The 25,446-nt window shown below is 39.9% G+C and overlaps 1 protein-coding gene across 2 annotated transcripts in view; it reads left to right on the top strand.

Annotated features, from left to right (window-relative positions):
• The first annotated feature begins 12,000 nt into the window (after nt 1–12,000).
• PDGFRB (platelet derived growth factor receptor beta) overlaps nt 12,001–25,446 on the top strand; it is a 95,195-nt gene continuing 81,749 nt past the window's right edge. For both annotated transcript variants that reach the window (XM_039340875.1, XM_039340876.1), the window contains exon 1: nt 12,001–12,560. The gene's annotated coding sequence lies outside the window, so the exon portion shown is untranslated. The remainder of the gene's footprint in view (nt 12,561–25,446) is intronic.

Below are 25,446 nucleotides of genomic sequence, written 5' to 3'. Positions count from 1 at the left end.
CTCATTACTATTGGAGGGGGGAACCCTACAAAAATGATCAAGGTTTTACAACATTGGTAATGTTGGCCTAATAGTTAACAGGGATGCATTTTTTCTTTCCCATTATTTAGCATGAATAAAACAGGTAGGTTTTGTCTGTGCTGACAAATAAATAAATGTATATATACACTCATTTTGCAAAGAATGACTCTGGGCAGCATACAACAATCAAATAAAACAACCTTTGGCTGGTTTTGCTGGAAACATATGGATGAGAGTCAGAGTGAAAGTGAGAGTGAGTGGGTAAGTGTGTGTGTGTGTGTGTGTGTGAGAGAGAGAGAGAGAGAGAGAGAGAGAAGCCCTAAAGCAGTGCTTCTCAACCTTGACAATTTTAAGGCATGTGGACTTCAACTCCCAGAATTCCATAGCCAGCAATTCTGGGAGTTGAAGTCCACATGCCTTAAAATTGTCAAGGCTGAGAAACACTGCCCTAAAGTCATGACTGTTCTCCCAGGCTTGAGTTGGTCTCAAGTTGAGGGGCCCCAGTCAGATTTGTTTGGGGCTCTAGATGTCGTTAGCAACACTTGCCATTAGTTCCTAGCTAAGATCAATACAACCAACATCAGTATCTGTCCACCAATTCCTGATGTTGAATATTTGGGAGACTTCAAGAGCCATAGAGGTCCAAAGCACAATCCCTAAAGTTGTGCCATGGTTTTAAATCTATTTTTGTAAAATTCCTAAAAAACATAGAAGTGTTATTCTTATATGATCTCTGGAGGGAGCATGCATCCATCCTTGTTCTACTTGACCTCTTGATGGCTTTTGATACCATCGACCATGGTATCCTTCTGGAGTGGCTTCGGGGTTGGGAGTGGAGACCCTGTGCTATCCTGGTTCACCTCCTTCCTCTGTGGCCGCTCTCAGTCGATGTTAATAGGAGGTGAGTGATCCAGCCCTCGCCCACTTTGTGGGGTCCCACAGGGCTCGGTACTCTCTCCATTCCTATTCAACATCTACCTGAAGCCGTTGGGTGAGATCATCCATCACCATGGACTGAGATATCATCAATATGCTGATGATACTCAGCTGTATGTCTCAGCCTATGTGTGGGTTAAGCAATGCCATGATTTTCCTCTCGCAGTGCCTGGAGGCTGTTAGGGGCTGGATGGAGAGCAATGGTTGAAACTGAACCCTGGCAAGACCAAGTGGTTCTGGGTTTGGGGTTCTTTGGCCCATGGAGAATTGCCACCTTTGATCTTGGATGGGGTGGCACTGCCCCAAACAGATTCTGTGCATAATCTGGAGATACTCCTGGACTTGTGACTCCTACTCAAAAAGCAGGTGGTAGTCATGGCCAGGAGGCCTTTGTGCAACTATGGATTGTGCGCCAGTTATGCCCTTTCCTGGACCAACAATCCCTACACATGGTCATTCATCCCTTAGTCCAGGGATAGGCAACCCAAAACACTCAAAGAGCCACTTGGATCCGTTTCCCACCCAAAACAAAACACTGGGAGCCGCAAAACCCCTTTGACATTTAAAATGAAGATAACATTGCATATATCATTTTTTTTACCTTTATGCTATGTATAAAAAAACTATAGTGTGTTGCATTTATGAAATCTGTGAACTGCTACAAAGAAAACAAATTTTTATTTCTGCATGCAACAAAAACATTTTGAACTCCAAAAAAAAAAAAAGATGCTGGGTCGAAGGTTACTTTCAAATAAAATACTCAATGTCTATTTGAGTCCTCCTCATATTTATTAAATAAAAAGCCAAACTTAATTTATCCACCTGCAGCAAATCCAAAATGCTGTATGCTTGTCATTCTGTCCGTCCGTCCACCCAGCTGTCCGCCTGCCTATCTGTCCGCACACCCACCCATCTGCCTGTCCGTCCATCTGCCCATCTGCCAGTCCATCTGCCCATCCATCCGCTCGTCTGCCTGTCCATCCATCTGTCCATCCGTCCCCTCGTCTGTCCGTCTGTCTGCCCATCCATCCATGTGCCTATCCGTCTGCCCATCCATCTGCCTCTCTGCCAGTCGATCTGTCTGTACTGAAGCGTGCAGTCAGCTGACAATGAATAAAAAAAGGACTATTTCACTGAACAACGTCAAATATATATTTGCAAAATAATAGCCAATTAAAATATGTATCTTATCTGGTTAATGTGATTTTTACTTCTCAACATCAGCACATAGCATCTGCACATTAGGGCTGTAAGACGTCACCTTCATTTTTAAACAAGATTGCAGGCTGTTGTCTGTGAGGGGTGAATGATATTTGTTTTTAATATAGTTCATGTTGGAGAAGACCTGTTCACATACGTATGTGGATCCAAAGATCGACAGGACTCCAAATGCATATTTTTTCATATTTGAGTAAGTTCTGGGGATGGCATTCCATGTGTCGAATGCAAGCTTGTCCTATTTGGGAAGGTTTTCAATATCACTCCATTTGTGATTCAGCGCGAGATTGGCCTTCTGACGGGCAACATCTTCAAGATTATCTGTCAAGTGTTGGAACTTGGACACCCATATATCTTTGTCGGCTATGTCTGCAAGTTCCATCTCCAGATCGGGTTGACTTACTCCTGCAAATGCAGTCATATTCAATGCAGATGGATCGCTGGTCAGGGGAGTGACAGGGAAAGATAATGTGTTTTTTTCCTCTCTGAACTCACAGAATCGCTTCCCAAATGATGTTTGTATTGCAATGATTGCAGACTGCAAATACTCTGAATTTATCATATTGTGACCATGTTTGAACTCTTGCAAAGAGGGGAAGTGAGATAGTGTATCTCTCTGTAAATCTCTGCCAAACACTGTCAACTTGCGCTCAAATGCCAAAACTTCCGCCAGCATGTGCAGGGCTGTGCCTCCTTTACCCTGAACAGTTGTGTTCAGTGTGTTCAGGTGTGCTGTCATATCTACCATGAAGTGTAGCTTTTCCAGCCACTCTGGCCATTCTAGCTCAGGAAAGGTGAGCCCTTTGCTGCCCAGGTAAATTTTCACCTCTTCCAGACATGCAGCAAAGTGTTTTAGCACCTCCTCTCTGGACAGCCACCAGACTTTGTTGTGCAGCAGATCAGAATACGTGCTTTCCACCACCTCAGAACCGGGAGGTGCGCACCAGCAGATCCAGGCTGAGCCCCCCCCCCCGAGCAAGTGCGCCAGCCGGGTGATGCTGAGGCTACTTTGGAAACCAAAAGCATCGGGCAAAGCAACAGCTTGCCTCCGCGCCTCAGAGCTGGGAGGTGCACACCAGCAGATCCAGGCTGAGCCCCCCCCCCAAGCATGCGTGCTGGCCAGGTGATTCCGAGGCCGCTTTGGAAACCGAAAGCATTGGGCAAAGCGAAACAGCTTGCCTCAATGCCTCGGAGCCGGTAGGTGCCCCTTTGGAGGAGGAGGAGGTGCCGTCACCACCCCTGGCGCTTTCTCCCAGGCTGGGCGGCAGAGTGGCTGGGCGTTCTCTCCCTTCTCCTGGCCTACTGCAAGTCCCGGGAGAAAAGGGCCTACTCACCTTTCTAACAGTCCGTGCAGTCTGAAGAAAGAGAAGAGGTTCGTAGGCAGTCCCACAAATGGCTTGTGGGCAGTCCCACAACCAAAGAAGTTCAACCAATCAATTCAAACTTCACAAAGTTTTTTTGTGTGAGAAGTTTGAATTGATTGGTTGAACTTCTTTAGTCCATTTTTTTGGGGGGGGGGAAGTGCACATTGGCTGGGAGCCACAGGAGATGGCTGAAAGAGCTGCATGCGGCTCTGGAGCCGCGGATTGCCAACCCATGCCTTAGTCAATTCCCGTCTTGACTATTGCAACACACTCTACATGGGGCTGCCCTTAAGAGCATCTGGAAGCTCCGATTGGTGCAAAATGAAGCAGCCTGCATGGTTTTGTGCAGACCTCAGTGTGCACATTGTCATCTCTCCTGCGGGAACTAAATTGGTTGCCAATTTGCTTCCAGGTGCAATTCAAGGTGCTGGTTGTCACCTTTAAAGTTCTTCATGGCTTGGGACCAGGTTATCTGAGGGCCTGTCTCTTGACGGTCACATCTACCTGACCCACTAGAGCGGGGAGAAAAGGTCCCATCCCCTAAGGAGATACATCTGGCAGGATCCAGGCCTTCTCTGTGGTGGCTCCCTCTCTCTGGAACATCATTCCCCCAGAGATTAGTCTGGCCTCCACTCTAACACTCTTTCAGAAGGCGCTGAAAACCTGGTTCTGCCAGCGGGCCTGGGGAGCCCAGAGTGGAATGGAACTCATTAAATGGCTAGTTTGAATGTGTGTTGTCACTGGGGTGGGGAGCGCTATTATTTTCTTATTTTTCTTCTTATTTTGTATTGTTTTTATGTGGTGTTTTTATATCCATGTAAGCCACCTTGAGTCGCCATGTGTGAGTAGGCAGCAAAATAAATTTTCTAAATAAATTCTTCAGAGCATTCAAAAAGCATGGAAGACATTCTAATTTTGAATGCACTCAATGTTCCAATAAATATTCCTTGCCCAAATCACTAATAAGTAAGGAGTACAACATTCCTTGCAGGGCTCAAACTGAATTAGCAACACATATTTTCAGAATGAGGCATGAATTCAAGAATGCGTCTTTAAAATAAAGATACTTTTAAGCATAGTTAAATATCCTAGCCTTATGACTAATTCTTGTCTCAGCCTTCTTAGGAAGATAAAAGACATGACTTACACTGTAGAATTCACATCCAAGAGACTATTTATCCTTAATGGAAAAATGTGTGCAGCCCAGTTATTTATCTTTGTCTGCTACATAAAAAAATACAGGAATTCCCTCTCAAAAGAAAAAAAAAACTGTTTTATCATCACACAAATTAATGCAATCTTCTTCAACTTGTCACCCTCCAGATTTCCATCAATCCAGCAAGTATTTCTAAAGCTAGAAAAGATGGGACCTGCAGTCTAATTCATCTGAAGGTGCTGCCTGGGGAACTCTTTGTTATGAGAAATAAATGACAAAAGAAAGATTTCAAATAATCCTGTGCTATGCATGATGCAGAGTCTGCAGGTTTTCTTAAAAGGGGAAACTTTCAGATGGGAATCCACGGGTATCAGGAGAGAGCTGTGTAGAATGGTTATCCAGGCCCTGGATATGTGCTATCTCCAGACATCACTACAGAACTTCCTGCTTCACTCTGGGCTCCATTTCAGAATTCCTTGCCATTATTGCAGATAAAATAAACCATTTGCTCTTTCATCTCGAGACCATATTGCACCAATTTCCAGACTGATAAAATAGTTCAAGATGATCTAGTTTCAGTGCTCCAAAAGGAGCATATGGAGCCTATAGAAAATATTTCTCTCCCCTGGAGCTATTGTTGTTTCCCTGTTGTTGCTATTTGAGAGGCCATCCGAGCTCAGGAATCAATACAGCATATGGACTTCCAACAATTGTTGCATCTTTGTAACACTACAAAACTTCTCTTCCCTTCAACATGCGGCTAAATACTTAGTTGTCACAGGTATTGTTGTGATTCCGTGCCAGCCTGTGCTCCCAACAGCTGAGTCTGAGGAATCTGAGGAGGAGGTGGAGGAGGCATTTGAAGGGCCATCAGGGGCAGAGGGAGGCTCTGATGAATTACAGGACTCAGGTTTGATGCAGAGCCTGGGCCCTCCAGTCGTATTCCTGATGAAGCTCAGCTGTGTGAGGAGAATGAGTCAGACTCGGAGGACTCACACCTGCACACACATGTCGTCAATTAGCGAGAGTAAATCAGCAGCAGTCAATACAGCAACTCCAGAGTAAAAGGAGAAGGCACTGAGAGGCAACGCCTTAGGACTGCTGTATAAAAAGAGTTGTGGGCGATGCTGGTTGCTGAAGGTAACCGTTTACAAAGTACTTCTTTGAATCCTGATCTGTTCGTCATGCTTGTGACTACTCTTTTGTTTGCATCATGTTTCCTGTGGACTATTTCCTTCATTTGGATTGAGTTTTGCTGTTTGTGTTTTGGACTATTTGGCAGGTTTGTCACCCATATTAAAAGGGATTTGTTTTGTTTTAAAATCTCCAGCCTATTTTATTAACAGGGGTTTGGTCCTTGTGCCTTTAACAAGGACAGCTATAGGCTGGGATAGAACAGGTATACCTTACACATGGATAAAAGAAAACCTCCAACGTTTAGGATGCTTACAATTTCCACTTGTACTTTAAATTCTCAGGAATTTGCAACATAAAAATGTATCTGCACAAAGCACAGGTAGTCCTTGCTTAACAACCACTTATTCAGCAGCTGTTTGAAGTTGCAATGGCGGTGAATAAGTGGTACTTACAACCAGTCTTTGAAGTTCCGGCTGTTGCCGTACGGTTCGGGACACATAATTGCGATCTGGGCACTTAAAAACTAGCTAGCGCTTATGACAGTTGTAGCATCCGATGTAGTTGCCATTTGCGACTGCCAGTTGCAATTGCCATTTATGGGAAACTGGCAGAGAAGGCTGCAAATTGCACCTATAAGCTGCTCTTGTTACTATTTCTCTTGAAGAATAAAGATCCCAGGGAATACCCACCCACCCCCTTGCACTCCATAGTGCCCATGCAAGCTTATTTATTACTGCCAAGTTACTACACATTCCACCAAGAGAAGAATAAATAAACAAGTGAGTTAACAAACAGCTTGGCTCTAGGGGTATGATCAATTCCAATTACTGTTGTTAAGTGAGGACTACTTGTAAGTCTGTTCAATTATATACACTATTTTGCAGAATTAGAGCTGAATTGGGAATTTATGCAATTCATGCACTGTCTAGAATCAGAGCATATAACTATGGGTGCAAAATCAACAAAATGGATAGGGACTGATAGAGTCCCTAAGTTATGTTTATAGAACAGATAAAATCACAACTACAAACTTCTTGGATTACTAAACTGACAAATTTTATAAAAGCTGTGGCCTCCCTGTCTTTTGTGCATCAGGAGAACAAGTTAAAAAAAAAGTTGCTCAAAGAATTGTGGACATAGAAGCACAATTTAGTAAGGCTGTTAACTTGAAATGGTTGAATAAATATAAATGTATTTTTCAAACAGGCAGCTATTTAAAGATACAATTACCAAAACATCTTAGGGAGATATTTACACAAGCGAGATTCAAACAGCTCAATACAATGGTTAAATAAAGTTAGATATGATGGCTGTATCTGCATTTGCAGAGCGGCAGAGGTAGAAGCGGCAGAGGTAGAAGTATGGCTCACATACTTTTGATTTTTGTTTGTATAAGAGGGAGAGAGACAGGTACCTTGGTTCATATATTAAACGGATGACCCATTGGGAACCCCATATCAAAACAACATACTTTATGTGTGGCCAGAATCTGAAAACAACATTTAATCGGGCTTAGTACTTGAGTAAAATGATTCAGCTGAGATTGGCATATATGGGATAGATTGGGATAGATTGAAGGTATGATACCGAAACATAACTTTATATTATTTTACTTATTTACATATCAAATTTATTTTGAACTGTTTTTATATAGGATTTTATTAATAATTTGTGTTTGGGGGTAATGTTGGAAGAAGGAATCTTTGCCTACCTTGCAGGAGTGGTTTTTTAAAGTTTCCTATTTGGCGGAAATGGCAAAGATTTCGGCTTTCTTGAAAGACCAATCGCAAGAGAAGTATTTTTTGGTATGGAAAAAATGGATAGACTTTATACAATATAAGTTGGATATAAAAAAATATTATTTAGCTTTTCAATAACTTATACTTAAAATTTAAGATATTTTATAGACTTTTTTCCTTTTTCTTTCTTCCTATTTTCTCGTATTTCCTTGTATTTTTGTTTTTTTTATACATATATTATTGTTAACTAGTCTACAATTTCTTTAATTAATGTATTTAGATTTGTTTACGGTTTATATTTGTTTTTTAAGACTTTTTGAAAAAATATTAATTAAGCCTGTATTCAGCTCTGGGAAGGTCGGGGGAGGGCATGGGAGGGTTGGGGTGGTTTGGGGAAGGGAACCATATTGTTTTGTAAAATTTAAAAATTTTCAATAAAAAAAAATAAAAATAATTTGTGTTTGGAACTCTGTATTTTGATATGGCCTATGGGCTAATCAATAAACTAAACTATACTCTGTGATGGCGTTAAACTCCATTTATAAACTCAGTTTGCTTTAGTCATTCAGGCCAACATTAAGTTTAAAAAGAATGCATCCAAGCAAGCATTTAGCAGCTTCTGAAAACAAAAAGCCTCTGATTTTGTTTATCTGGACAATTTCTATAGACACCCATTCAATACACAGTTCAGGGCAGCACTCAACATTGAAGAACAATATAATGTTTTAGAACCACATAATTAAAAAACATAAAAATAAAAACAAAGACATGCAAATAGCAAAAGTGCTGGGGGAAAAGCAAAATCTTCTAGTATGTCATACCAATCCCAGACCCAGACCCTGGAGAGAAAATAATCGGTATTTAATAGCTTTTAAAAATTTGGCAGGGTCAGAGCTAGCTGGATCTTGGAGGGGGGGGGTCTGTTGTTTTATAGGTCGGGAACAGCAAGAGAGAAGATAGGTCTCCTGGAGCATATTATAGGACATTATCTAAGGCTAGCAATGGGGCCCAGAGCTTGCCAACATCAGAGATAATTGGAGATAAGCTGCCCTTGAAGGACTTTATAGATAAAAGCCATCCTCTTGAATTACACCCAGATTTATGCCTGTTGCTTCTCTGCTAAGCACTGTGTGTTTTCTCAAATTCCACCTACGCTAACCTAGGCAAACAAGGCTGCATTGTGCAACTTCTGAACTGAGTAAGTTAACTCTGAATATAGAATAATGTATTTAGTAAATTGCATGAATATGAATACTGAGACATTAGCCCCACTTATTTCAATGGGGTGTATTATTAGAGGAGTTCAGCCATATTTGTAGATCAATTCATAGCATAGACCAGGGATGGCGAACCTTTTAGAGACCGAGTGCCCAAACTGCAACCCAAAACCCACTTATGCATTGTTGGGTGCTGGGTGGGTGTGGCCCATTGGCTGGGTGTGGCCCATTGGCTGGGCATGGCCCGTTGGCTGGGCATGGCTGTGGTGGTAATGGCAGACTGGGTGGGACTAAAAAGTTCAATCAATCAATTCCAACTTTGCAAGATTCTTCCCCCCCCTCCTCCCCCCCCCCACAAGAAGTTGAAATTGACTGATTGAACCTTTTTTTTTTTTTTTTTGCACAAGGCGGCGCAGGCCTAAAGCGAAAAGGTTTTATAAAACCCAACTGAAGGCCTAGGACTGGGGTGACGGCACGCATGCCCACAGAGAGGGCTCTGAGTGCCACCTCTGGCACCCATGCCATAGGTTTGCCACCACTGGCATAGACATATGATTGCTTAGATATGAAATCAAGAAAGATGTTGACACTCCAAGAACTGAATGTGTCCTTTAATGATGCCAAATTCAGTGGTATTAGATATGATAGCTTTCAGTCATATTTATATATGCTATGTTTTAGAGAACATGAAACTATGTTTATATCTTTATGACTTTTTTGTTTGGCCCTAAACAGGCTGGCTCAAGATATTTTGCAGTTGAAATCAAGGATAAAAGAGTACTCTCTTCCTTACCCCATGCAGAAGGCATCTGGATTGGCAGTGGAACTATATTTGAATAATGACAATGAGATAGCATCCTACTAAAGGTAATAGACTGGCTTTTTAAATGTATTGATTTAATTTACTGGTGATCCAAGGATACTTAAGACTAGAGAGTATAGGGAAGAGTTTATAAAGTGTTCATAGCTTAACTCTTTAATATTTCACTACCATTTAAAAAAAAATTGGCTCCTGAAAGTTATTGTCTGAGATTTTTTTTTAAATTTCCCAACTTTGAGCAAAACAATTATGAATACTATGCCCATGTATTTTTAATTCTCTACATATTTGCCATATTCAAATTATATACATTTACTTTAAAAGGTATTACATTAATGAATCCCTGAAAACTTAGTTTTTAATACATGTTCTCTAAGCAAAGCTCATCTCTGGTAACTTCAGATACGTACAGTTGCTTTTTATAATATTAATAATAATAGTAGTAGTAGTAGTAGTAGTAGTAGTAGTAGTAGTAGTAGTAGTAATGATGATAAAGTTGGAAGAGACCTTGGAGGTCATTTAGTCCAACCCCCTGCTCAGGCAGGAAACCCTATACCATTTCGGACAAATGGCTGTCCAGTTTCTTCTTAAAAACTTCCAGTGTTGGAGCATTCACTGCTTCTGGAGGCAGGTTGTTCCACTGGTTAATTGTTCTAACTGTCAGGAAGTTTCTCCTTAGTTCTCGGTTGCTTCTCTCCTTGATTAGTTTCCACCCGTTGCTTCTTGTCCTGCCTTCAGGCGCCTTGGAAAATAGCTTGATTCCCTCTTCTTTGTGGCAACCCCTGAGATATTGGAACACTGCTATCATGTCCCCCCCTCGTCCGTCTCTTCATTAAACTAGACATGCCCAATTCCAGCAGCCTTTCCTTATATGTTTTAGCCTCCAGTCCTCAGCAACAAAAGGACACAGTTTGCTATAGTCATCTTCCAGGATACCGTCTTAAGTCCTTGAAATTTCTGGTGATCTCCCATCCACATATTGACCATGTTCATTCCTGGCTATCATCCAAACTTAAGTATGTTCAGTCAGGTAAGGGAGCCTGCTTAGGCTGATTAGGTATCATCCAGTTGTTAACCCACAGGGATCACACACTTTTTTCTATGCAATTTGTTCCTATCGTGGTCCTTTGGCTCTTCCAATATGCTCCCCTCACCACCGTAACTGAATCTATCCACTTTCTATCTTCCTTCCTTCTGCCTTTTCCCAATATTAGAGCTTTTTCCAGAGACCCAAGTCTTTACATACCATTTCAGAAAGTAGGATCATCTGACCCTGGTCATTTGTGCCTTGAGTGAGAACTCTGGCTTGATTTCTTTCAGAATCCATTGATTTATTTTCTCGGCTGACCAGTATTCTCAGGAGCCTTCTCCAATGCGGCATCGAGCCTGGTGTATTTTTAAATACTAGTAGAATGGCTCCTGGAGGAATTTGTTCTGAGCTCATCCAAAGCCCACAGAGCAAAACCCGTATCTCGTTTCTTTTCTTCATGCCTACACTCAAACAACCCACCCACCCACCATATGGCCTTTTGTGCAGGAGGCTCTCGGGGCCTCCTAAACAGCCCCTATTCGGGGAAGCTGTCGACCCAGAAAGCAAACTGTGATTCACACGCGCGCGTCCCCCCTAGAGTCTCTGTGTCAACCAGCCCTTGGTTGTGTCCTTTGCAAAAACAAAAACAACAAAAAAAAAAACCCTTTTAAGGTGATAAACAGCGATCCCTCCCTCCCAGCAAACAAAGAACAAGGCAGGTCAGTAACTCGAAGTTATCTCCGCCGATAAGCCCCACTACGTCTGCCTCCCCCCACTCCTCCGGTCCGGACGCCCCTCCAGGTTTCCCACTCCGCGCCAAGGAGGTGCGAGGGAGGGGAGCGGAGGCGGGGCCAGAGGAGGAGGAGGAGGAGCGGGCGCGCGGGCAGCGCTCCTCACATGTGGCGCGAGGCCTCCCTTCTTTAATGAAAACATGAGTCAGCGGCTGGCGTCGGCCGCGGATTTTCTAAACATTTCCTCATATCCTGAGAAAGGGGCGAACCGAGAGAGGAGGGAAAGATGGAGGCTAGAAGGAATGGGGGGGGGGGGAGGGAGGCCAGAATCGAAAGCAGGCATCCACACCACAGAGAGAGAGAGAGGGAGAGAGAGAGATGGGGTTGAGAGCTCGCAACCCTTAAAAGCCCAGTTTTGAAAGGACGGTAGATTTCTGCACCGTGCACCGACACGTGCACGCACCGATTCAGATGGGATTGTTCCGTTTGGAGGAGGGAATCCGGGCCGTTCACACCAGCTTTCCTCCCTCTGTCGTTTCCCTCCGATGTTTTTTTTGACCTGCCGCCTCTTTGGGCTGCAACATTTTTTGCATCTCCCAATTCCAGTTACTTGAAGCTAGCCCCCCCCCCCGCCCCGATCCCTAATTTGCCTCTCCTGCAGAAAGGAAAAGAAGCAAAAGGGTTCCTCTCTCTCTCTTTTTTTGCCTTTCCCTTTTCCATCCTTTCTGTCTCTGTCTGGAATACGATCCAAAAAGTTTGAACCCAAAGTAGGATTAAATCAACAACCGCAAAACCTCATTCCTGGCAAAGGCTTCTTGTTGCTTTAAAAGAACCGCTGCAGAGCTGGAGAAAAAGGCTCGGTTTAGGATCCTGTGACGAATACTCTGGGGGGCAATAAAAAAACAAACCAGAGGCTCTAGCCAGGCAGTGGGCGCTCTGGGCATCCTCCTTCCCCCCAGTCCCGCCCCTTTAAGCTTCAGACAACCCTCCCCACGCATTTTTTTTTCTCCCCCTTTTTTTTCCTTTCCTTTTTTTTTTTCTTTTTTTTTGCAAGACTGCATCGCTCAGCTGAAGGACTCGGGGCAGTCGGAGAAACTTCAGAAGAAAGATAAAACGAAGTTTGGAGGGGAGTCCCCGCAAGTTCTGGGCTCTCTTGGGCAAAAGCAGATCCGCCCTTTCTGCAAAGTTAAGGTAAGCCCTTCCATAGTCTCCTTTGCTTTTAGTTCTCCAGCTCTTATATGCTGTACCAGCCTAAAAAACAAGTTGCAAATGGAAACTTTTTTTCTTAACAGATCCAAATGTGGAGGGCTTTTGGGATCGGTTTCCAAAAGGGCAAAACACAGCATTTGCAAAGATTTAAACGCTTCATTTTCTGTCAATTTCTTTCTTTCGCTGCTTTCCAAAGAACATCTCAAGATAAAGTGGAATTACAAACCCCTTGTTTCAGGGGCTGAACTTCTAAGGTCTGAAAGAGAAATGGGGGACAAACCTGAGCTTTCAGCCCAAAGACCCCATCTCCTAATTTCAGTTTAAGATTTTCTCCTGTTTGTCTCCATCCAATAAAATACAGTGGCTAGCACTTGAAACATAAATTGTTTACAACATCCTAAGGACTCAAAAAGAAAAAAGTCTATTGGTTTCCCTGAGGATGGTTGATAGCATCTCCCTCTGCCCTGTGTATCATCCTTTTTTGTGATCGTTTTAAACTCAGATTTCAGGGGTACTACCAGTAATACTGTACCGGCTTTACTTTCATTAGTTAAAGATAAACTCCATGATGTGTGAAAACGGCTTTCTGGAGATCCAAACACTAAAAGTGTGAAAAGAAACGATATAATATTGTACTCTGTTCTCAGAATATTGCTGATAATTGCAGAAGAGAAAACTTTTAGCATAGTTGCTACTATAGCAATATCTCCTGGAAAGATAGAAATGGCTAGTTATCCTTTTCCATGTTTCAGGCATCTTCTGTATCACCTGCTTCTTAATTTTTCTCCTTTATAAAGTGTTGGCATTTATGCCTCAAGAAAAATATATTGAATTCAAAACATTCTGAGAGGGGGGTGCCCTGGTATCAAAATACCTTAGTACATGACAATTTTTCTGACTTTTCTGTAATATCTCTGTGCTGTTTTAACCAATCTGAAACTTGAAACATCCCCATTTCAAGATCCAAAGCTCCCATTCTGAACACAAATTAGAACAATTGAGCATAAAACACTTCTGGAATGGCTGGAGCAGTATTGGGATGCTTCCAGTAATGCTGGAACAACCTGTCTCGAATTTGAAACAAGTATTGTGAGCTCAGAAGAGCTCATTTAGAACTTTTCTATTACTTGACCTATGAACTCGCCAAAGTGGGTACTTCATCACACCAGTATTTCTCAGTGTGTAGTACATTTCAGTGCATGTGTGTTTTGTAGGGCATCTTCTTAACCACTGATATAAAAGAACACAAGCTACCGGTACTTGCTACAAATCCTGATTTCAGTTTCAAAAATTAACTTCCTGGGTGATCTTTGAGAAACAAGTTCATTTCAAATTCAGTTGTCGATACAGCAAAATTAACTGGTCTGTAGAATGCCATGATGACAATACTAATATATTCAATATTCAGCCATCTAGATTAAAATGCATAGGTAACTAAAATACAGCTATGAGGCAGGAACACAAATCCCATAGCCCAGGGGTGGCGAACCTTTTAGAAACCGTATGTCCAAACTGCAACCCAAAACCCACTTATGTATTGCTGGGTGCTGGATGGGAGTGGGTCTCTGGGTGGGCATGGCCCACTGGGTGGGCATGGCCTCTGCCACCCGGATCTATGCTTCCAGAGCAATTTCACGCCCCCCCCCCACGGTCAAGAGAGAGCAAGAGCACAGGCACATGTGGAGAGGCGGAGGGGAGCAGCCTGGCCCAGCCTCACTGTGGGACGATGGCACATGTGCCCACAGGGACGGCTCCCGTGCCATAGGTTTGCCACCACGGCCATAGCTGTTTATTTGAACATCCCTCTGTTTATCTGAAAGAAACACAGTTGTAACATGGGCTTGCTTTCTTGTTACTAAAATAAATTTCATCCTTTCTTTTATATGTTTCTTTTTTGGGGAGGGAAGGTTTGAACTGAACAATATTGTATATATTAATTTTATAATAATTCATGTTTCAAAGTGTCTATTATTTATTCCCAATAATGTAAAGCTATGGCTGGAAGTTATTTAGCTGGTATTGGCCTTATTATGCATTAAGTTCTTTCCAAGAATCTAGGATGCTGCAATATATCAGCATAGTATATGTGCAGATCCAAGCAGTATGGCCTTTTGCAGTTGACAGTAATTTTCTCAATGTGCAGATTTTCTATCCAGTAGTTTTGGTATGGTATCCAGTGTGCCAATGACAACTGGGACTACCATGGCCAGTTTACGCCATAATGTCTCAATTTCTATTTTCAGATCTTGATACTTTGTTATCTTTTCCAATTCTTTGTCTTTTATTTGACTATTCCCTAGTATAGTATAAGCAGGGGTAGCCAACCTTGGTTCTTTTATGACTCGTGGACTTCAACTCCCAGAATTCCTGAGCCAGCTATACTAGCTCAGGAATTCTGGGAGTTGAAGTCCATGAGTCATAAAAGAGCCAAGGTTGCCTATCCCTGGTAAAGTGCCATATCAATTATCCACACTTTCTTTGTTTCAACCACAGTTACATCTGGTGTGTTACAAGCCAAGATTTTATCAGTCTGTATTAGTAAAACCTACACTATTTTAACCTGCTCATTATTATTATTTTAAATTTATTGGCAGTCCAACTGCAATTAGAGTTTGATGACTTCTCGTGATGCATTTTAGGTTATTTAACTCTCCTCTGCTTTTCTGAAGCTTTTCTTTGAAGTATACCCAACTCTGGATCCTTCAGGAAAACAACAAACAGACCTTGAGTGCCAGAACCCTACAGAGAATATGCCCTGAGCCCAGGACTCCTTGCCTAGACTGAATTTGATGGGTTTTTTTTTTTTAATTCTTCCAGCTAGGCTTTATTCTGAAGGAACATGGAGAGATTTAGACTACTGCCCAGCCAAGGAAGCAAATGCAGCAGAGATGTTCCCTCTCCACTTCCATTCTCCCATTGCTGCTGTGGCAGCTACTTCTGAACTGCAAGGCTCAGTGCCTGAGCTTAGACTGAACTGATTTTCTACTTCTAAGCAGTGGATAGAATCCCTGGTTAATCTGTTAGCTCAGCTATCTTTGCTGCATCTGGCACACATGAATTGCTCAAATGCAGCCTTGAAGTTAAATAGAAAATGACATGCTTTCCCCCCCCCCCAAGTACTGAACAGGAATGAAATACACTATCTGCATTTGAGAATGCATTAGAATTAGGAAAAATGCAAGAGGGTTAGGTTATTTATTTGCCAGTCCTCCGAGTCAAAAGATATTTTCTAGGAAAAAGTTGAATGTTTGCATTAGAAGATCAGCAACTTCACATTTGTTTTTACTGTATTAAATTCTGAGTATCCACCCAGTATCCTTGTGTGGATATTGTCTGGACCCAGGGATTTATTTAGTTATGATTTCTCACGGGGGGCCTATGATTTCATCTGGTTACCTCTGTTTGTATCACTATTGTCATGGTTCTGAAAGAAGCAGCTTTTCAAAGAACGTTGAGGCTTTGTTTACCTTAAAGAATCCTTTTATTGCTACATAGCTTCCACACCTACATAATGTAGTCAAAAACTGAATCCTCCCTCCCCCAATCACCCATAACAAAGCATAACTCACTCCTTCATTTAACAGTCATCAATCATGTTCTCCAATTAGTTTGAAGTGGGAAGGTAACTCCTCTAGTTACAACATCTGACCTTGGAAATACTGTACTGAGATATGGTTGTGGCTATCTATTCCCGATTATCCGCTATTCTAACATTGTTTGACTTTAACTCTAGAAGTGATATATAGGTTAAATAAAACAGGTCTGCTTCTTCATTTATGTCAAGCAAGAACATCCGATGTTAGCAGTCTTGACAACTATCTTGCATCTTCCAATTCCATTTCTGTCTGTAGATAACTATTGTCTGATAGCCTGCCAACTCCCCCCAACTTTTCTTGCTTCAAATGTATTATAAAGTATTCTGGTTAGTTGCAGCTTCTAACTGTAAGTAGCTTTTAACTAACATTGCCAGAGCAAAGAACTTGGCTGTATTAGTTGGATCAGGAAAGCACATATGGGAAACTGAAAAAAAAAACACCCCTTTGAAAAAAGGCAATGGCAAATGACTTCCACATTGCTTCCACCAGAATTACATGGATGGATCACTATACTGTAAACACCAGGTCCTAAGCTAGACACAAGAGAGCCTCTAATCTAAGTTTTAGCTTCAATATGCAATATTCTAATTAGCTTGTATGATAACATTTTTTAAAATACTGAGATCTCTAAGCATTTTTAAAAAACGTTTACTATTTAGAGAAATCACTTCTTTTTAAATCAAATGTACTAATAGTAGTCTTCCCCCCCCCTTGGTGCACTCATGTGTTTCACAGGAATTACATCGTGATCACTATTTCCAATTAATTCATTAGTCTCTGTGTTTAATTGCTTATTTTGGTCATAGACCAACATAAAGCAACATAACAATTGTTCTAAAATAGAAGTAAAACATCATACTGAAATAATACAAAAGTAAAAATTAAGAATTATTGTCATAGAATTGCAAAGTATATGGATTAAAGCCAGATAGAAACTTATAAAATTACAAACTATAGTCTAAATGTTTTACTTAATTAAGATAGATAACTATAGATATATAGAGAAGATGTAAAAGAGGATCTATAAGATTTTATGAGAATGTAAAGTTATCCCAACTTATACTGTACTGAATCTTGTACCTGCTGAAGCCCTACTAGGGCTTGACTGGGATTATGAGAGTTATGATCCAACCAATCACAGCAAGAAAATACCAAGATAAGACATGGAATGCTTTTGTATAAGGTAGACAGGATTATAAGATATATTGAATTATGGCAACATAGGCAAAGTTCAGCATCACTTCACATGGTGCAGCTATTTATCTTTGATCATAGTTCTGACACAAAACTGGGCTACCCTACAGTAGTAGCCAAAATTGTGGAAACCTTTTGGGAAAAGTGTACAGTAGAAATGTTGTACACTTTGGTTAAGTTTCCACCAATTTTTCTTCTAATTTTTTTATAACTGTAGCCTTGTTCACTTAATAATACTACTTTACATTGCTTTCTGGGCAACCAGTCAACTCTTTGCACCATTACTTTAATTTTTTTACATTTTACAAGCTCACTAAATGAAAGAACACAAAAAACCACAACCAACTTGATAGCGATCACATAACACACTGACAAATGTCCTCCTCTCAGCTTCAATACATGACATCAATAACTGAATCCTACTGTGATCTGATTGGCTCATTGCCAAAACAAGATGACACCTGATTGGCTCTCTAAACACTCCTGCTCATTGGCTACAATCAGATGAAGGAAAGCTACCTGATATCAACCTAAGCAAGTTGTGTTTCATTTTTCTGGTTATTTGGCTATAACTTTTCATAGAATATAGTACAGATAATAAATAGAATACTATGTTGTATTACATTCTTGATTAAATTATCTTTTCATTGATATATAATTTTATGGTACTACTCCAAAAAAAATGGTGTTATTAGCCATCAAACCTCAAAAATACTTTTCCCAAAAGGTTTCCACAATTTTGGCCACTACTGTATCTAAAATCCCTGCCTTCTGGTCAGTTAACAGAAGACTAAGGTAATCAGCCTCCAACCTGACTAGGTATCATATGGTAAATGGAGAAATATACATATCTTGTAGATTTCTACTAAAAAAGCAGTAGTAACACATGACCCACATTTACAATTTCTTCTTCACCAGAGGGACAGAGGTAGCAGCAGCTCTTTAGATATATTCTAGAATCTTCCTTCCAAAAGAGCATTAGGGCAGGCTAATGTAAAAGATCTTGTGTGTTGAGGAATAATATTGTACATTTTTGTGAATTCATTTAATATATGGTGGAACTTGGCTAAGATCATTTTGCAGGACTATATATCTGGCATGTTGCTTGAAAGATGCTTTGGCCATCAGTCCCATTGAAATCAATACATCAGAGAAGACTCTATAGTGCCTTAGAGTGGTACCAAGTAGTTTCTACACAAAGTGTAAAACAGATTGTACAACTGGGGGTCAGTGGTGGAGAGCAACATCTAATGGTTCTAAATTCTTATATGCACATACTTGGAAGTTTTAAGACAGCTGCATTATTACTTTGGCTTCAAATACTTTTACTCCACTAGGTATGTAATTACCTTCTATCATACCGAAAAATCTTAGTATGGCAACTACTTATAGAGGTTGAGTTTGGAGCCTGCATAAGCCAGTGGCATAGAAAACAAGTCCCAGATATTTGAAGGCCTGAACCCATTCAGTGTTATTCCCTTTCACTTGTCTCCTATACTTCTGTCTAAAAAGCTTTTTGAAACAACCATGGTTTTTATTTTTTTGCTAATTAATAATTAAATAGTTTGCGCACTTGACTTAGGGTTTCTCTTCAAGCCAATGGGTGAAATAGAAATGATGGCTGCATTATCTGAATATAAAAGTAGTACAGTAGGTCTACCAGCCAGATTTGGAGGATGATGGTCTAAATTTTGTGAGACTTGCTGCCATATGATTAATAAATTAGTACTTGAATATCAGACAGAAATCTGGATACTAAAGATTTATATGGTTGCTTTTGTTCTGGTCAGCTGGTTGATTATTCTGGGTCACCAAAGATATGGGAATTGAAACATCACCAGAAAACTTAAAATTCTAGACCATCATTTATGAAAATGGACTTCTAGCCACTCTACGCAGCCCTTCAACATTTTAGATCTCCAAGAGTCAAGCATGCTGGAATTTGAAGAAAATTGTCTTCTAGGCAATATTTCCTGCCTGGAAAAAAAATACTTCCCACCTGATTAACAGTCAGACACAGTATTTAAACTAGTTGGGACATAACATACTCTAGGAAGCATTAATTGATCCGAGAGTAAGAACAAGTATGAGGCATATAAAATTATATATGTAATAAAACCTGTATTGAGTAAAAGAACCCCCTCTACATTGCTTTTCCTAACTGTTTTTCCATGGATTGTGGTAACTGAATTCTAATTCTGTATTTGGTTTTGGATATTCAGCTTTCTTCTGGCTTGTAACTTGATTGATATCCTCTCCTGTCCTGGAGGAAGATTCTGGCGTTAGAAAACCAAGAGAAGGAAGACCTTGAAGTTGACAGAAGCAGGAAGTGGTAGTTTCCAAGAGAAAATTCTCTTGGATGTAGAAAATTTCTGATTGAAATTCTTGTGCTAACCTGCTTTCATAGAAAGTAAGGGTAACAGAGGATATAAGCTTAAGTGATAGAAAACTCAAGACACTTGAGTTTTTCTTCATGACTTCAAAGTTTATGGACATTTTACTTCTCTAGGCCTGAGTCTTGTATTTATTGAGGAAAGTTACAATTTGAATAGCTGTTATCAGAGCCCTTTGCTCTTCTTTTATTTGGTGTGATCCCACTTGCATTTTCCTACTGCTGTCCTGCTAAAAGCACAACATTAATTTTGCCTGGGCTCAGCTTTAACCTCTAGCCTTCTGTTGGTACTCCTGACCTACTGCCTGACCTCTACAGTATTCCCCACTGACCTCTTCTGTTCTTTGTCTATCCCTAACATTGCCAGCTTTAGTATGATAAAGTACTAAAGCTAACATGCAGTGGGACATGTGCAAGCAATGTGTCAGGCAGTCTGGAACTGTCAGCTCCTTGCAGTTACTGCCACTAAGCAAGACAGAATGCCTGATACTAGCCCCTTCCCCTTAATCTCAGGGTTTCGATGACAAACGGCACAACTCATCTATATGATCTTCATGTATAGCAGCATATGTGCAATTCTTCCATGAATCTTTTCTTGGGCTATGACTACAATGTTTAAAGTTCAGAAACCACCTCTAGCGTCACAATTTTATGGTTGGTCATAGTCAGCCAAATGTTTAGACTGGATTTGGCATTTTTGCCTTCCCATCCATTCCTTCCTAAAGACCTGGGGTAGGTAGATTTATGATGATGATGATGATGATGATGGATCACACAGCACAATGCCTAGGCTAGAGTTGGCATTTTTATCCACTGTTTGAATCCTTCCCAAGGACCTGGGAGTGGCAGATGATATTGTTTGAGGGCATTAAAGATACTGTTGCTGGATGTAAACTGTTTCATGCAAAGCTGCCTTTTGCAATTTTCAGGTGCTGATTTTTTTTTTCCCCCATTATGGTTAGTCACACAGCCAAATGTTCAGACTGGATTTGGCATTTTTACCCCCTTATCAAGTCCTTCCCAAAGATCTGGGATAGGAAGATGTTTTATGATATTAGAGGTATTGTCGCAGGATAATTCCACCTTTTTTATGTATAACTCAAGGTGACAAACATATCTAATAAAAGTAGTTTTGTTTAATAACTGTCTCATTTAGCTACCATTCACACTCACATTTATGACTTTTTCAAATCTATAAAGCAAGCATTTCGCTTAACAACCTAGTTGCCAGGCCCAATTATGATTGCTAAATGTATTCCTGCCTCCTGTTTTCTCCACCACAACCCTGTGAGATAAGTTTCTTTTATTACTTCTTGACTCTGGTTTAAAAGAACACATAGATTAATAGATACTCTTTATTGTTAGTGTTAGTCTATGACCTGAGAATTGTGATTTGAATCATTTGACTCTGTTACAGTTCAGGACAATGTTCTCATTGATTGTAATGGATACAAAGTTAAAGCTTGTTCTGACTTTCAAATTGTTCTGGTCTGGCTTATCCTGGCAGATAACTAAAAGACATAACAAATGATGCTGGGAATTGTGTTCGTTTGTATAAACAAAAAGGGGGAAAAAATCCCTTTAAAATGTATGAAAGGAATGCATGTGTTGTTTCTTGGCATTCATGTTTAAATAAATCTACAGAGTCCTTTCCAATCTGATGAGTAACGGGGCATAATTAAGTTTCTGCTTAATTATGCATTATTATAAGTTATTGCTTGTATACTCTCTGAATATATTAATATTACTTGTAGAAACCATGGGTTTACTCTCTGTTTCAAACATGCACACCCATATTTCTAAGCTTATTAATATCCCCTTGGTATTCTACTGATCAGTTGCTACTGGAATGTAAAATTGCAAAAGTTAAAGTGCACAACAAAAATATTTGTGGCTTTGTTTAGATATTTGGATCCTATCTATTGTTTATTTAAATACTTGTTATCTTTTTTAGTGTAAGGGAGCGGGAAGTCTAGACTAGCCAATTCAAATCGGTGAGGAAAAAAAGTAACAAGTAGACCATAGGTAATTGAACTTAAAAAGCAGTTCATAAGAAGAATGTATCTTTACAGGAACAAAGTGTTATCATGCTGTCAGATAAAAATGCACGAGAGCTGTGAATCCATCATTTTTTATTAAAAGGAAATATTTTTGTAAGCAAGGCATCCCAAAAAACAAAAACAAGGGACCAACATGCCACTGAGGTGTGGGAGGGATACATTCTTCTTCATTCTTGATTACAATTTCTTCAATTTTGTTCCTGTTGTAAAGACTAAGTAAGCTAAGAACAAATTCATTCAGCCTCCAGTGTTCCTTAAAAATTCATCAATTGACGTGGAAGAAAAAGTATATTAAGTTAAATTAAAATAGCATGGAATGGAACGGAGTGGAACGGAACAGAACAGAACAGAACAAAACAGAACAGAAAAGAAGCTGGAACAGATCTTGGAGGCCTTCTAGTCCAGGAAAAGAAGAGAATGAATGTTGGGAACACAAGAGTCTACTCTTTCATATTCCCAGCAGTAAGAATAATCTCCTTTCTCACTGAGATCTTTTGACTTTCACAGAGATTGGCTTGTTTTTATAAAGAATGAAAGAAAATTAAAAAAAAAATCTTGCAGAAATAAAATAAAAGCTAAGGCAGTAGGATTTCTGCAAGTCTTAGTGGGTAGTTCTTTTGCAATAACTAAAACAAAGAAATGCTTCAACTCATTTCCAGAACACTGCTTTTAGTGTGAACGTATTAAAAGCCTGTGGGATAGCTCTGTATCACAGCAGTGACAAAGCATCTCATGGCACCATAATATAGTGGCAAATATATACAGAAATTATCCAACTCTATCAACAATCCTTAAGATTCATAAATCATGCAGTAATAAATGTTACAAATACCACAAAACATGAAATGCCATGAAACAGAAGGAACATTTTACAGTATGTGGTGACAAGTAAAAAAGTACTGAAAACATATATACATAGTACAATACAGAAAATTATGAAAATCAAATTTGAAATGAAACTACATTTCTTCTTATTACATAGAATCCTAGAAAAAAAATCCCATAATTTACTGAGCTTCTATATATGCTCACAGCAGCAAGAACATCACTGGAAGGAAGATACAAGTCTGAAAATATCTCTTTGGGAACTTAAACCTGGAGAATATGGCAAAGAACAGTCAGAAATAGAGAATGACCCCCCCAAAAAATGTCTGGGAAAATACATGGCCATCTTGTCATTTTTGTCATTCAGTTATCTAATGTTGGATAGGGAGGTTGATAGTTTGTCTTAGTATCCTTTAGTATTTCTCTCCTTACTGACTTAGTATATACACAATATGGGTCGCTATGATTTTCCTCCTGTTATGACAAATTCTATAGCTCCATAAATTTTGCATTTTTCATCCAATGATATAAAAATCCTTGGGGGTAGGGGAGAAACCTGGACATTGCATGACTTCAGCCAATTTTCATTCTCAGTGATCTATATGGGGTTTATATCAAGCTCTGATATTTGGGGACTGAACAGTTAATATTCTGGCTTCTCCAGCTTGAAAGAATTTTTCTCCTAGTTTCAACTATGTGTTGGAAAATGCCCAAGTCTGCAGTTCTTTAGAAATCAGGAATATTTTAAAAAAAAATGCATCCACAAGCCCCAAAGAAATAAAAAAATTATTTTATAGCTTGTCCAAGGCAAGAGAGAAAGATAAATAATGCCACAGAACTGAGGTGGCGTCTAGTTTACAAAGAGGGAACACCATCTTTAGAATGGAGACTCAAGATGATTTGTTTTCTCCTGGCCCTGATTCAGAGTAAACCACAAGCAAACATATTTTCAGTATACTCTCAGTATAAATAAGACAATGAGACTTGCCAGTAAAAGCAATTCAAACATGAATGTAGCAATTTAATTGGTGCCAATTACTGTGTCTTGGTAATGTTGAGAATTCAGCCACAACTCCTTAAAATCCTGCATGTCCAAGAAAATGATAGTACTGGAAAAGTGATACAAATGGATTATCTTTGTGTTGGGAATCTATTTCCCAATCTTTGTGTTGGGAATCTATTTCCTTTTTCCTGTAAATGAGCAGTTATGAGATGTACAAAAGCAAGATTTTGTCAGACTTGGTCACTTGGAAACATCAGCAACTTCTTAGTGATCATTAGTATTTTAGGATCACCTTCTTTTATAGGTAATGTGAGGTATCAGCATTTCTTTTCCTGTGCATCTGATTTTAATTTAAACTCATCTGATATAATATATTAGGATTTTATGTTTCACTTTAGTTATTTATGTCCATGCAATTACTGTGTCGTTATTTGCAGATTCAGTCTGCACACACACACACACACACACACATGTATTGTTCAAAGTTAAGAGCATTCAAATGTGCACAAGATACTTTAACTCAAATGCCAATATTACTTGTCTCCTTGTTTTTATTGTTTCCCAATCTAATAGGGTTTATCTACATACCTTTCCTTCTGGTTTTTATATCAATACATCAATGCAAGTTATGACCTGCTCTTTAGCTCAGTACACTTCTTAGCTTACTCATTGGATTTAAGGCAGTGAGTTCATGGTTCAGGCAAACTAATGCAATTCACTGAGTGAGCCAGGAAAAAAAAAGAGTTCCTGTAAAATATCAGGAAGGGAAGCTTCAAAGCCTCAGCCTAGTTTGCGATCTAATGGGCTGATTTCATCCTTCAAAATATTGTGGAGAAAACCCATAATTGGCATATAATGAAATATTGCAGCATGCAAACTGGGAGATGCTATTTGGTTTGCAGCCAGAAAAGCTGAAATACTGAAGTTGTATCCAGGCTGAAGTTGGTTAGCCCTTCTGAGCAAACTACTTTGCAATTTAATGAAGTTTCCCCATCAACTTAATAATATTATTGAGTCTCTTCACGCTCTTCCTTCTCAGCTCCTCATCCATTGTGCCCCATTCAACTTGGTTGCTGCAATGTGATTTTCTTATCCTGATTAGTTTCATACAGGTTTTGGGTCTACAATTAGACAGTATATCAGTATAGATAGTGAATAGCTTAGCTGCTTACTTTTTTCATGTATTTTTATGCTGAGTTTTCAACTTGGGTATCTGTCAAGCACAAGCAACCAGAACAACTCCAGAATGATAAAATGGGGTTCTTTATTGTTGATGATCAGTTTACAAAAATCTCACCAGATTGTTTGCCTTCCCTTGGGAAATGGCAGACAGAGACCTAAAGAAGACCTCAAGCATTTCCTCCCCTGAATGAACTCTAAGCTGGAATGTCTTTTACCCACTCACCTCCAGTTGGGGCCTCCTCTCCTTCAGCTGGTGGTTCTCTCACACTTTCCCCATCCCACCCACCCATAAAAAAAACACTAGATAAAATTAGACATGGAAAATGTTTCAAGCAAAAATGTCAGTCAAATGAATAAAGCAAATGAATAAAAAAATACCTTTTAATATTGGTCGACAAAAATGTCCTCCAGGGAAGAGGTTTATGCATTTTCAGATGAAAGGATTGGAATAAACAATGACATTCTTGTTTCAAGCATAATAGCCTTTACCTTATGACAAATAAAAACACAAAGTTGATTAGATGACCAAATAGGAATGAAGGCTTATTCCTATGCCTTGAAATTTCTAATTAGTACCAGGTTACACTGATACTATTTTTGCACTATGGCACTGTGA

This window comes from Crotalus tigris, unplaced genomic scaffold (assembly GCF_016545835.1).
Source record: "Crotalus tigris isolate CLP2741 ecotype Arizona unplaced genomic scaffold, ASM1654583v1 scf7180000017754.2947050, whole genome shotgun sequence".
Lineage (NCBI taxonomy): Eukaryota > Metazoa > Chordata > Lepidosauria > Squamata > Viperidae > Crotalus > Crotalus tigris.
The sequence above is the reverse complement of the archived record's forward strand: the minus strand, read 5'-3'. Positions and strand labels throughout refer to the sequence as shown.